The sequence below is a fragment of the Manacus candei genome, unplaced genomic scaffold (genome assembly GCF_025592945.1).
Source record: "Manacus candei isolate 608988 ecotype Guabito, Panama unplaced genomic scaffold, ASM2559294v1 h1tg000047l, whole genome shotgun sequence".
Taxonomy (NCBI): Eukaryota; Metazoa; Chordata; class Aves; order Passeriformes; family Pipridae; genus Manacus; species Manacus candei.
Window position 1 is genome coordinate 4,298,004 of NW_026138095.1, and position 13,476 is coordinate 4,311,479.

At 46.7% G+C, this 13,476-nt stretch overlaps 1 protein-coding gene across 3 annotated transcripts in view; it reads right to left on the reverse strand.

The window, feature by feature from the left end:
- The window catches only part of RAB11FIP4 (RAB11 family interacting protein 4), a 114,668-nt gene that overhangs the window by 29,303 nt on the left and 71,889 nt on the right, over nucleotides 1-13,476 (reverse strand). Inside the window, exon 1 of one of the 3 annotated variants that reach the window (XM_051797934.1) lies at nucleotides 760-883. The exons of the other annotated variants lie outside the window; for them this stretch is intronic. The gene's annotated coding sequence lies outside the window, so the exon portion shown is untranslated. Of the gene's footprint in view, nucleotides 1-759; nucleotides 884-13,476 lie in introns of those variants that run through there. 3 annotated transcript variants of the gene reach the window in all.

Genomic DNA, 13,476 nt, shown 5'->3' on the forward strand with positions numbered 1-13,476 from the left:
TCTGCAGTTCCAGCCCAGACTGTCGCGACAGCCACACACCAGCCGCAAATCATTTTTTCCTGCCTATGTCACCGGCATCCCAGAGCCAGCAAATGCATTCAGAACCACAAGTGGGTATTAAAAACAGTCAACAATAAGTAATGGCAATCCAAACACGTCGCCAGTGCCACTGAAAATAATTACAGAACGAGCCCCCCCTGCTTGTGTTCATCCTAAAAAAGTAGCTTTTTCCTCCTCTTCCCCTTGTAAAGGGTTAAATCCCAGATATTTGGGCATCTCCAGGTGATAGAGCAGAGTGCTGTATGAGGCTCAGCTACGCGGGAAGACACCCCTTCCTCCCCAACACCCCCATTTCACCCCACATGGCTGCTGACGGCCACGTATGGTTTGGCGTTTGCCCATATAATAGTATCCCCAGGACCCGCTCGCTTCCACAGCGAGCCCAACCTTCCAGCACACCCAACTCCGGAGCGAAAAACCCCTCCTTCGGCAAACAAGAAGAAAAACCCCCAGCGGGGTTCCGCTTCGCTCTACCTGCATTCCCCGCCTTTCACGAAAACGCGGACACCGCAGCAGAAAGCCCAGAGACGCTTCAACCCCCCCGGCTCCTCGATCCCCCCCGGCGCCGCGCGGCCTCACGGATCCCCCCTTTCCATCAGGAATCCTCCCGTCCTGACGCCGCAGCTCCGGACGGGCAGAGGCTGCGGCGTGGAAACCCCCACCCCACCCCAAAAACACGGCCGAGAACTTCCTCCTCACCCCGCACGGAGACACCGAGCGCCGCTTCTCCTTCCTCCTCCTCGCCGTCTCTGTGCCGCCCGTACCTGGCGCGGCGCCGGGAGGTCGGTGCGGTGCCCACGCCCCGTCCCCGCCCCGCAGAGGGGGCGGGCGGAGCGCGGGGGGGGCGGCGGGGCGGGCAACACTTGGAGCATCCCCGCCCCGCCGTTGCCAAGCGACGCGGAGGGTCCGGGCAGAGGCGTTTGGTACCCGCGACATCGGAGCGCGGGGTCCGTCCGTCGGTCCCCGTCCCCCGCGGGTGTTGTGCTCGGGTGGGTGGGTGGGAGCGGTGCGTGCCCGACCTCGCTGGTGGGTTTAGCTGCACTCCGGTTTCGCTCAAAAATAATACGATGTCGCTCAGAATTATTCGTAATTAAAATCAGCTGTGATTACTAGTGAGAGGGGAAAGCTGCTTGGGATTCCTGAGAAATGAAGTGCGGCTTAAAACCTTAGTAATTCTCTATAAATTATATAATTTACATTTATATACACACACACATATATATATTACATATAATGTTTATATGCAACTGTGTTTTTAAAATATATATTAATTATATATTTACACGAAATTTCTATGGTTTTATATAATTATGTGTGTGTACATGACACAAGTTGCCCAGAGAAGCTGTGGCTGCCCCATCCCTGGAAGTGTTCAAGGCCAGGCTGGACAGGGCTCTGAGCAACCTGGTTTAGTGGAAGGTGTCCCTGCCCATGCACGGGGATTTTAAGGAGATGATCTTTAAGGTCCTGTCCAACCCAAACCATTCTATGATTCTATGTGTGTATATATATGTATATATCTATATATCTTTATATATCTATATCAGTGCTCAAGCCTATGGTGGGCAGAGACCTGTTCTCTGTGGGGAGGTCCCAGAGCAGATCTGGGTGAGGGCAGGTAAAGCACTGCCTCACTCCAGGCACTGCACCCACCAGCCTCCCCACCCCAGGGTCATGGACAACTTTCCTGCAGGTGGTGAGTCTGCAGGAACACGTCTGAAACACCAACAGAGGAATTTTTAAGAACCAGTTATGGTTTTCTGACACCTAGTAAGTGAAGGGCCTGCCCTGGCAGACATGGCTGTGAGGTCCCCAGGTAGGGACAGTCTCTGGGAACATCAAGAGTTCACTGGGGAACACCTCACCTGCCTGGTGTTCCCTCAATCCTACAACAGAGTGATGATTAAACAAAAATCTACGGCCTTCTCGTTATGGTGGTGCCAGGCCAAAGCACCCTCAGTGTGCTGCAAAGCAAAACAGATCCTGTTAGGAAGTGATGTCTGTTTTGTCCTTGATTTTAATCCCTTTAGTTACAAGATAAAGAGAAGCAAAACAGAAAGGCTGAGAACAGTCACACTGACTTCGCTATTTTACATTCACTTCACTTAGAAGTTGTGTAACTTCCTTTTTCGCAACACCTCGAAAGAACTGTGTTTGCTGTGCTGTCTGTGCCAATGAAGAAAAAAATAAATAAAGAAAATCTGTTTCTGTGGCTTTGCAGCAGAGGACTCTGAGGAAGAAGGGGGTATTATTTCCACAGAAATTATTTCCCCTGTCCAAGGACCTAACCCTGCCCTCACTGACTGCGGCAGTTTTCACTGCTGTATCACACATGCAGACAAGCACCTCCCTCCCAACCTTAAGGTACTGAAAGGCTTGGAAAAGGAAAGAATTCCCAGTCATTACCTGGCCATTGGATCCGGCCATATTCCAAAACCTGGTTTTAAAGTTACCTACAGGTGTTTCAAAAGAGGCAAAGCTCTTCAGGTTGTACTTCAGTAACAGTGCTCATGTACAGAGTTACAGAGATGCTGTAAATGTAAATCACTGAAGATCATTGAAGTACTTTATACTTCTGTCCTCAAATCTTTCGGACTTCGCTGTGTCCAAAGACAGGGCATTTTCCAGAGAGACCCAAGAGTTACTTGAAGCAGGGGACAAGGAAATTCTCACAAACAGACCAAAGCAGGCAGACACAGCCCACCAGACAAACCCATCTGCCAGACAAACCCATCTACCAGCTTAACATCTCACGTCCCAGGTACTGCCTGAGCCTTCCCTCGTTTTCGTCACAGCCAGTGACTCCTAAGTGTGAAATATTGCTGTTCAAAAAGTGAAAGAAGAGAGAGAAGTTCATTAGCCTCGATTCTCACGTGCAACGCTTAAAGCAAGCACTGAACTTGACCCTTTACGCAGTTCACTGAAGGAAAAAGAAAAGAATTCCCTCTCTGCTGAGCAGGGAAGCGTTGGAAGGGTGGGGGATGCCTTAGGTTTGGTGTAACAGCAACAGATGAAAGCGAAGTGCAGCTTCAGCCAGCACAGGCTCTGTCCCCACTTGTCCAGGGAGGTCACTGGGAGCCAGCAGGGCTCAGCTGGGGCGGGTCCCTGCACACACAGGACCCAGCAGACCCCGAGCTCCCTGCGGTGGCTGTGGGGCTCCAGACCCTTCCTGTTTGGAAGCTCTCCTGGGAAGCTGATAAGCTGATAATGAACGGTGTAACAGCGATCAAAACCACCTCCCAGACATCCTTCTATTCATTAATCTAAATGAACAGGAAAGCACTTTTCTACAAGACAGATCTAGGGACAGAAAACTGCACTGCTTATTAAATAGGGCACTCCTAAAATCCGCTTTTCCTTTCAGTATTCAACTTGAAAGAGACAGTTGTATGTCAGGGGTTCACTGCAGAATAAACAACAACCTTAAATGAAATAATTACCTGCACAGTACATTCTGTAATGGTTTCCTGAAAGATGCAAGTCAGAAGTGTTTGTATTGTTACAGGGATTAGGCAGCATTACAGATATTGTGAAATGGTTCCTGACACTTACAGAACCATTAACCAACACAGCCCTACTTCCAATAGCTTGTGATGAGCAAAACGTAAAATAATCATTAAACAGATAAAGCAGCAACAGTTAAAATGAATATTATAATAGAGATGTTAAGAACATAAGCACAACTGTGTGGTACACCAGCTGAATGTACTACTCACTTTGCTACCCAGGGCTTTGCCATTTATTACACAGTAATAACTGAGAAGGCACAAATCTCTCACTGAGAGAAGTGTTTCTCATAAAGGTCCTAGAAAACCTACAGGGTTTAGACAATCACTGCTTATTAAACAATGACTGTATAAAATCTTTATTTAGTAATAACCCTAGCAATAATACAGGTCCATTTCTCACCTCATTAAAGCTAAGCCTGATTAAGTGGAGATTGTTATAAACTGTCTTTGATCTCCATTGAGACACAAACCTTATTTTTACATATTTCATGGTGAAGTGACAATTTTCTGTTTGATATGACTTACGATTCGTTTCCTACAAAGGGAAGTGCTGAGCACGCTGTCACGGCTGAGGGAGGGCAGGTGGCCATCACTGGCTTCTCTTGGAGGGACGAGGACTAATTTTGGGAGTGACCCAGGCCTTCAAGTGCTTCATGCCCAGGAGCAGAGGGGGTGTACGTCTGCCCAGGGCAGCAGCTGCGACTCCCCTGAGTCAGCGCCACAGGAGATGTTGCGTGATAACATTTTTCCCATCTGAGGCTGGAGTCTGTTCTCTTGTCATGATTTCAGGCAGCTGAGGGATTTGTGCAGGTTGGTAATTGCTCAGATGACCACAGACACTGAAATTCGCTCCAGGCTTCACGTGTAGTTTGCATGAATAGGATCTGCACATGGAGACCCTCCTGAGCGTGGTTATTTGGGTATTCTGTGACTCCATCAGCAGCAGAATTGCTGCTTTTCAAAGGAAAGCCCTAGGGTGGCAGATGTGCTCATCCAGGGCCTTAATAGCTGGCCCCTGAAAACGGCAGGGTGTTCCTTCACACCCGGTTTCCAGCTTAATTCATCTTGTTTTTCCCTAAATCCCACCTGCCACGTGCCTACTTCTCCAAAGAGGTGTTTGAAATACTCTTTGTGCACTCTTAACTCCTGTCCAGGATTTGAGGTGGGGTTCACCTGTTACTGGAGAGTAAACTTTTATCCTTATTACCACAGGAAAGGAAAGAGATGGTTACACTGGCAAAAGGACCCTTGGTACTGCCAGATCCCACAGAAAATGCTATGGAGAAGCATGCCAGAGGAAATTTGGGAAAAATATTCCTATTTGGGTGCTTAAGAGGAAGATTGCTGAATACACAACTGCCTAAGTCACAATCACTGCTGACTCTTTCCCTGGTTAGGGGGAGAGGCATGGCAGGGGGTTGGAATGAGATGATGTTTAAGGTCCCTTCCAACCCAAACTATGATCCCTCGATCCGATGATTTCCAGTAGCACCAGAATCCCTGCTGAAACCAGAGGCTCCTGGCCAGGAAACGCTGGGCAGGGTGTGTTGCTGAAAGGGTTTATGGCAGGACAACCTGCTGATCTGGTGCAGAGCACCGCAATTTCTCTGGAGCAATTCTGAACAAAGGCTGGCACCTCCTCTGCTGTTCCAGGGGCAGAATGCTTCCTCTGAATCTCACTAACTCATCACTCACAGGCGAGTCACCCTAATGACAAGAAACTGGAGCTGAAATGCGAAGAACAGAGACTAATTAATAATGAAGATAATGAGATCACTGGAATGTATATACCAAACCTGCATCTTAATTATCTCATGAAAACTGGCAACTCCAATCATGCTTCAAGAGCCTTTAATCGTGCTCTCTCTGATGAATATTGGTGGCTATTTCGCAGAGACATATGTAAAAATACCTTTTGTATAGGGTTTTTCCCCTACAATAAGAGTCAGCCAAGTTACTACTGTGTGTAACTGCTCTGCTTCAAAATGAGATATTGCAGACTTGTAATTACAGCTGGCCTGATCTTCATCTCATCTACTCTCATCTTATTTTGGAGTGCTTCCTTTGAAGGAAATGCAGCAAGACTGGTGTGAATTACTGCAGTATTATTATGAATCCCTTTTATTATGACAGAACAAACCAAGAATGATCCCTAATTAAGCTAAGAAGTTTCTGCAGAAACACAGGGAGAGTACAGTCCCTGCCCCAAAGACCTTACAATTAGGATAGGCAAAGACAGACTTTGAGGTAGGGAAAAGGGGACAGAGGGAATGCAGAATGAGCTCGCTCCAGACTACAATTTGTTCCCATGACTTGCTTGAAGGGGAGGCTGGGGGAGGCTGAGATAGGATGAACACGGGAGAAGTGTGGAGCTGGTGAGATGAAGACTGTAGAGGGGGAAGAAGCAGGCTGCACTTACAGCCAACAGAGCCTATCCAGAACTTTCTGCAGTTTCCTCCCTGCCCTCCCCATCCCTTCACCCCTGGATGGGGTGAGGAGGTCAGCTCCAAACTACAGCTGCACAGGAACATTGCTCTGAGTGAAGCAGGCTCAGCTCAACCCCTGCTCCCACTCCCAAAAAAACAAGATCCCAAGTGTCTGCAGAGAGGCTTATTTTAGTAAGTAAGGAAGCAGCTCTTCAGACTCCACACCATGGGGTAGACCAGGGGGGTCTGCTCTCCCCACGACCTTTAACATCAGTGAGAGCAGAGCTCCTGCTTGTGTCCTACCCTCAGGAGCAGGGCAGGCAGCCAGGCACATCAAACAGCTCGGGTCAGACAGGGCTCACAGGAGAAGGTCTCTGTGCAAGACGAGAGCACCAAAGGCAGGACGGGGCTGGCTGAGGGCCCATTAGCATCAATTCCTTGGGCCTCTAATGAAGCTGGACCTGACTCTGTGACACCCAATTACAGCACAAAGACATTTTGGGGGCCTTACCCACTGCTCTCTCTAGAGAGGAGCTACTTGTAACCTTTTTGCCATCCGTAGGTTACACTTTAGTTGCTTAATGAGGCTGCGTTTGGAGAGATTTTCTGTGTTCCTCTCCAAAACCCCTCACAAGGGACAAGTAGTCAAGAACTGTGAGTCCAAAGGCCAGATAATGGAACAGGATATGCCTTTCCCTCTGAAAAGCAGTTTAGTTTTTGTTCATCACCGCAACTGTACCATTGGCATTTTTTGTATCAAGCCCTGAAGGTGCTTCATAATGGTAGCTGTGAACCCACGATTAAAGCACCTCTGTCAAAAGCGTTACAAAAATATGCCAGACACAAAATCTGCTCTGTTTAGCCTTTGTCAAAATGCCCAATAATAAGGAATAAAATAAAACAATAGGCTATGTGAGCAATTTCAAGTGAAAAATACACAGCCTGTCCTCTAGAAATGGGCTGGGACGGCTCTGCAGACTGAGGGCACGGACACGTTTAAGAGTACAGAAGATGGCAAGGAAAGTGTGAGCATCCCTGAGCCACCCCAGAGCTTAAACCAAGGGGGAGCCAAGCAGAAAGATGGAATCACATTTACTCAGCTGTCTCTGCTCTGGCAAATTGACTCTGCTCCTCCGTGGCTCCAGGAGTTACTGCCCTACCTGAGCAAGCAACTGGCCAGGACTCAGGTGAGCCTGGATCTGTGGATGGAGCTGGGGGTTCTGACAGATGTGTTGGATTCTGCTGGATTCTGCTTTGCATGGTGTGCAGAAGACAGGCTGCCTGGAGAACACACCTTTTGGTAGTGTCAGCTCTGAGCACACTTTCATGACATTTTTAAGCTTTTAGCCTCTACTCCATATAACACACCTTGTTAGCAGAGGAAAGGAAAAGAAAAAGAATCAGCTGTCCAGGACAAGAATAATTCATGCTGACCAGTGGCTAATACTCCTCTCATGACACATGCTAAGAGCAAGGCTGCAGAACAGAACATCCTAAAGCAAGGGAAAGGCTGTACTGAGCTCATGGGTGCAACATTTTGGTCCTATGGCTTGTTTGCATCAACACATCTCTTTAATCACACAATCACACACTACTTCCCACTGGTCTGGATGTGTCCAGGACACAGGCTGGATGGTGCTCAGTTTATCAGCCACTACTCAATATCTGCTTTAGTCTCTTGATCAAAGTGTAGCTTCATGTCTTATTTATGGCTACTACTAACAGCCTGCTCTGCAGACAGAACTATTTATTTCCCCCCAAGCTTTTCTGTGGTGTTCATCACTCTGACATCTGAGTGCTCTGCAACGATTAATTTATCTTCATAGAGTCTCTGCAAAATGAGGGAAGATGGTATTCCCATTTTACAGATCAGGAGCTGTTGCACAGACAGATTGAGGTCACACATTTCCACTCATGATAGGTCCTAGTCTGAAATGTCTCAGATCTAAATTTTTTTAGGTATCTTCAAATATAATGCCAAAACAAAAATCTTCTGGTTTGTGTGTTCAAACAGAGCTCTGACTGGCTTCTTACAAAGTCAGGCACAAGAACAGGGGAGGATTAGGGACTGTGAATGCTGGTCACCAGAAAGGATGAAAGCTTTCCAACCACCAGTCTCTGGAATACTGAAAACCAACACAGATAACCCATGTGAACGTAAACTACATTATTAGAGCCTCTGATGAAGCAGCAAAGTATACCTTAAAAAACTATACACATAGGGACCTTCCCTGCCTTAACAACACAGGACCAAATCCTGAGAGCACAGTTTAAGGCAGGGAGAACTGCAGGTTCTCTCCACTTCTTGGGGTCTGGCCCATTAAGCACAGAAAAAAACCAGAAAGCTTTGTAGTGTAGAAGACCACCCTGGGAAGAGAAGCTTTTGTTTTATCACTGTGCTAAAAGCATCTGTGGATCAAATGTGCCAGTATCACTTTACAGCATGGAAACGCCGCCCAGGGGACTCTCAAGACTCATCTTTTCAAACGCTGATACTTCTTTGTCAGTTTTAATAAAGGACAGCTACAAAAACAACGTGGGCCATGTGGTCCCAATGAAGCAGAGACCGTGGCAATCAATAACAGAAACAATCTGCACTTCCTTGCTGGGAGAATTTGCTTTTAGCAGCCACATCTATATGACGAGACATCACTCCAGACCTCCCTCCAACCTTTATTTGGACAATGAGCCCACTGTGCCCAAAGCACATCTGTGCTTAGGGAGATGTGCAAATCCAGGACAGTGTTTAGACTGATAACATGACCATGCAATATAAGATCATGGATCACAGCTTCCAGGATATGTTTGATCCTCCCTCTTCTATCCTAAAATGGACACTTTTCTACCTCAAAAGAAAACTCCTCTGTCAAAATGTTGACTTTTAGTGCAATACAGATGTTATTTTCTGCTTCATCTCATGATCTCTTTCACACAAGGCCTCAGAAGTGCCCAACTGGCTCAGCACACAGGTCTGCCCAACACCAGCTCCTGTCTCCAGCCCCAGTTTTTAGACACGGATGAGGTAGGTGTGAACAGTAAGGAAAGACAACAAAACCTGGGGAGAGGAGTGATATAGAAGTTTAAAGAAAGCCTTTTTCATTTGCTATTCCTTAAAGACACCAAACCGTGCCATGGGAAACGCTTTTTAGTTGAGAACCCAGATACATCTCAGACCCCAGACTGTGTATGATTTATATCATTTAAATTACACTGCAGATCAAAGTTTTATTTGCTTGGAAAATTGCAGCTGAGGCCATTCACCTTTTCTGTCTTATCAATCCAGTGCCATCTTCCTGTAGCACATACCTAGTGGGACTCCTTAAGCAGAGCTGGTCCTCCAGCCCAGTGCCACCAACACCAGGAACTGGCTGTCACCAGGGAAAACACCCCCAGGGAACAAGGTGGTCTTGACTCAGCCCCTGGCACTGCCAGCTGTGGTCTCTCCATGCAGGCTGAGTGGGGAGCTGGTTGACAGAAGGATGAGCAGGTTGCAAAGTGCAGGAGCTGAACTGTTTGCAGTGTGTGACCATTTCCACCAGGTTAAGGTGCAGCTCTGCCTGGGCTCTGATTTCTCACAAGGATCTGGCAGTGTCAGCACTGAGCACTGCAGGGCCCTCCCTGCCAGCTGAGCTCCATCCTCCCCTGTCACCTGGTGACAGCACAATGTGACAGACCCCAGCCACCCAGCCCCTGCAGTTCCTGGGTCTCCATGGATACAAGAGAGATGTGAACTGGTCTGGTTCCTGTGACTCTGCAGTTCACTCAGCTGCTGCATCCCGGATCTTTCACTTTTGGGCAGACTCCTGGCTCTTTACTCCACCAAATGAGGAACCAGATGTTTCCACTTCCTTCTGACCAGTTGTGAGCAGAGGAGCTGCCTTGTCAGGGTAAGCACCTTTCAGTAACTAATATTAATAAAATCATTTCAGTCCGAGTTGCAGCTGCTGCACATTTGTATATGCCTGGTTCAGGATTATTTTTGAGTTTAAGATCTTGGATCATGCAGAATGTCAGGAATGGGCTCAATCATCAGTTCTATCCAGAAACACGATTCTCATTCTGGGATATGGCTAAAAAAAAAATAGCAACCACTAAAATATTAACATATGGATGGAAAACCTTCACTACTTTCTACAAGTAATGCCTACAAAGCATTTCAGAGCCATGGTTGGATATTACAGAGGGAAGTCCAATCTCAGTAAGAAACATACAGATTGTAATTTAAAAGTCACACATGGACAGTCTTATCATCTGAAACATGAATTCTATCCTTAACGACTCAGTACAGACATCAAAACGATCCAATTTCCAACCTGGACCATCCCTAGCACATTCTTTTAGCTTTGTGATTTGTGGTTCCTATTCATCACCCATCCCCATTCCTACTGAAATCTAGCAAGTCAGGTACTTCCATCAGCTCTGCACTGCAGCAGGAAGAGACAGCAAGTCAATTTTCTGTGGCATCAGAGAATGACAACTCAATGCTTTCCATGACATTTCATTTTGGTGGATTTTAATCTTGTCCCTGAGAGACAGGAGCTGACAGCCATTTCTGGTTTGGTTTTTTTTTTTTTGCAACTCACAGATGCATAATAAGGAGAAGGTCAGTGGGAAGAGAGAAAGAAAACAAGATTTTTTGCATGGTGAAAGTGGTGCTTTGGAAAACCACCTTCCGAATCTCCAGTGAGACAAAAACAGAGAGAAAAGATACATGCAGAAAGCTTTTTTTATCAAACCTTGCAACCAGAACTATGCCTGCTTCCCCCATGCCACCCTTGCCCAGCTGTCAGATCCCTCTCCCAGGATTCTGTTCTGATATAAGCCAAGATCCAGATTTGAGGCTCCTGGGGGCAAAGCACTGTACTGAGATTAACCAGCATGAAAACCTGGAGTTAAGTCAACAGAGTTCAGGGAACATCGAGAGAGTGGGCAGCAAAGGGGATTCACCTAAAAATGGAGCATCTATGAAGCCCCAGCTGTCCACAGGAACTAATGGACTCACTTTGCTCCCCAGGTGTTTTCACTTCAAAGGAACATAAAAACGCTTACAAAACTCTTGTCTTGATACTACAGCAAACAGCTCCACCAGGGCTGTGACAAGCCAACCACCTAATGCAGATGAGAAAGCAACAGGGATTTTTCTTGTACAGTCATTTGACGTTCTGCCCTTTGCTCCGGCCCAGCCAACTAGAGACAGAGCCTCTCGGGACACAAAAAAGCCCAAGATCCCAGACCATAAGACATAAAAACATTTCTGTGCACTGATTGCCTCCTCACAATAACCTCATTATCACAGCTGTCAGTCACCAGCATGGGAACTACTGACAGGAGATGCTCACCCTCCAACACATTCCCTGCCTGGAACAACACAGCTTTAATACCACCATGGGCTCCTCAGAGCCACGGTGGCAGTGTCCTGTCCCTCCCCTGCAAGGGGCTGGGAGGGTCACATGCAGAGATTCCCTTTGGCTCTGTGACACACTGCAGGGCTGCAGTTTACAGCCCCTTCCATTCCACACCAAGCTAGCACTCCTGTGAAGATAATTATTTAAGAACCAGATGCACACGCTGCCTTTTAGATTCATGTCTCACAACAGCCATGTCCTGTGATCAGGCTGAAAAATTTAAGGGCCTTTTTTCTTATAGATTTCCCCAGCACATAAATCTTGTATTCCTTGTCTTATCAAAAATGACCATTATTAATCATTCACCTCGTGCACGATCTCTCTGTTTTATTCAAGTCCTTGATGTACTGATAAGGGGAGGCTAAATTCCTGACTATGCCAATGTAAGCCTGGATTCATCACTCATGTCCAGTTCTGATCTCAGTACTCCTCAGCCACTGCTCAGGGGTGTTACAGTGAGCATTTGGTCCTGATTTATCGACCTGAACAAGTAAAGTGTTTTTAACAACTTTCAGAAAAACACTGTCGTCATTTTAAAATCAGCAAAAAAATCTTTCCCAAGGCAGAGATTTTTAAAAACCTGCCAAATCCCCTGAACATACAGTGCCTGAATCAGAAACTGCAACAGATGGAATCGGAGGGCTTTTTTAGTATTGTCTATTAATAAGTGCAAATGTTCACAATGACAAATGCAATGTATTTTTAGTCTGCTCTGGGATAGTAGCCTGGTCTTAATCAGCACTTTCTGTCAAACTTCCCACTTTGACACAAACCCACAATACTCCAGTTGAGAGGCTGAGTGTGCAGATACACAATCACCAGTTCTTTCAGCCCCATGTTCCTGTTTCAGAGTAAGGTCTGTAAACACTCACACTGGTCTGACTACCTGCCAGGGGGGCCTGTCCTTCCACCTTCCCTTATTTCTCTCCCAGCACTCAACAATATTTTTATAACTGTGATTGCTCCATGGTTATATCTTAGTTAACCTGGAATTACTCCAGTGTAAATCAACTCAGAATCAGGCTTTGCTACTGAAATGACTGCATTAAGTCATGATACAGTTAAGTAGGAGGACCTGGCTCTGTACTGTAAACATCACAAATGCAAATGTCTTTAATAAAGTCAAATCTTTCGTTGTTATTTTTCATAGTAAAAACCAGGCAGCAGTGAGGAGGGAAGGGGTGGCTGTAAGCAATCTAAGCCTCAGGAGCACAGATCAACACGTGCAGGGGGTCCCAGTGACCTTCTGTCTTTGCCATGTCTTTAATTCCCACACCTAATTCCCTACACCAACACCTCCAACAGCCCAAGGCAGTGAAACGCCCTTGCCATGCTGTGAAACTTGGCTGCAAGCAATACAAATATTTTGAATCTGACTCCCGTGGCCTTTTCCCCAGGTTACACATCCAATCTTAATGGTTCCCAAAAGAACACTGTGGCAAACATAAACTGTGACAGGTTTGACAAATGCCAGCTGACGTAAAACAAACCTACTGTGTGTGTGTGTGTCTAACTGGAAGCAGTCAGAGTGTCATGTCTGGGGTTTGTGGTTTCTTCTGGGATCGATGCAACAGTTTCTACACACCACGAGTTTACTCCAACAGGAGCTCATTTTTATACAGAGAGCACCAGAAAGGACATGGGGACACGTGGGGTTATTGCAGAGGGAGCCTGCACAGGTGGCTCTGTGCTGCTCACCTGCAGTGCTGCTGTTCTGTGGACAGACAGCTGCACTGATCTCCCAAAATCACCCAGGAGAATCTTTGCCAGTAACTGGCCTTTGGGAGGTGCTGTCTGGTGCTGCAGGGCAGACATGGGAGAACAAGGGAGGAAGATTCAGGGCAACACAGCTTGGACATTTGTCATTTCGTAGAACTTGCATGAAAAGAAGGAGTAGCTACTGCTATTTGACTGCAAAAAAATCTGACAGAAAGAGGCTGTGCTTCTAAAGGTGTTTATGGCCACAGCCCTGTGAGTAAGAAGTATTTCAGTATTGGAGCAGTTAATAGAGGCACAAAGCAGGAAAGCTGGGCAAGAAGAACAAGTGCCTTGAGTAACAAACCCCATAGCTACGGC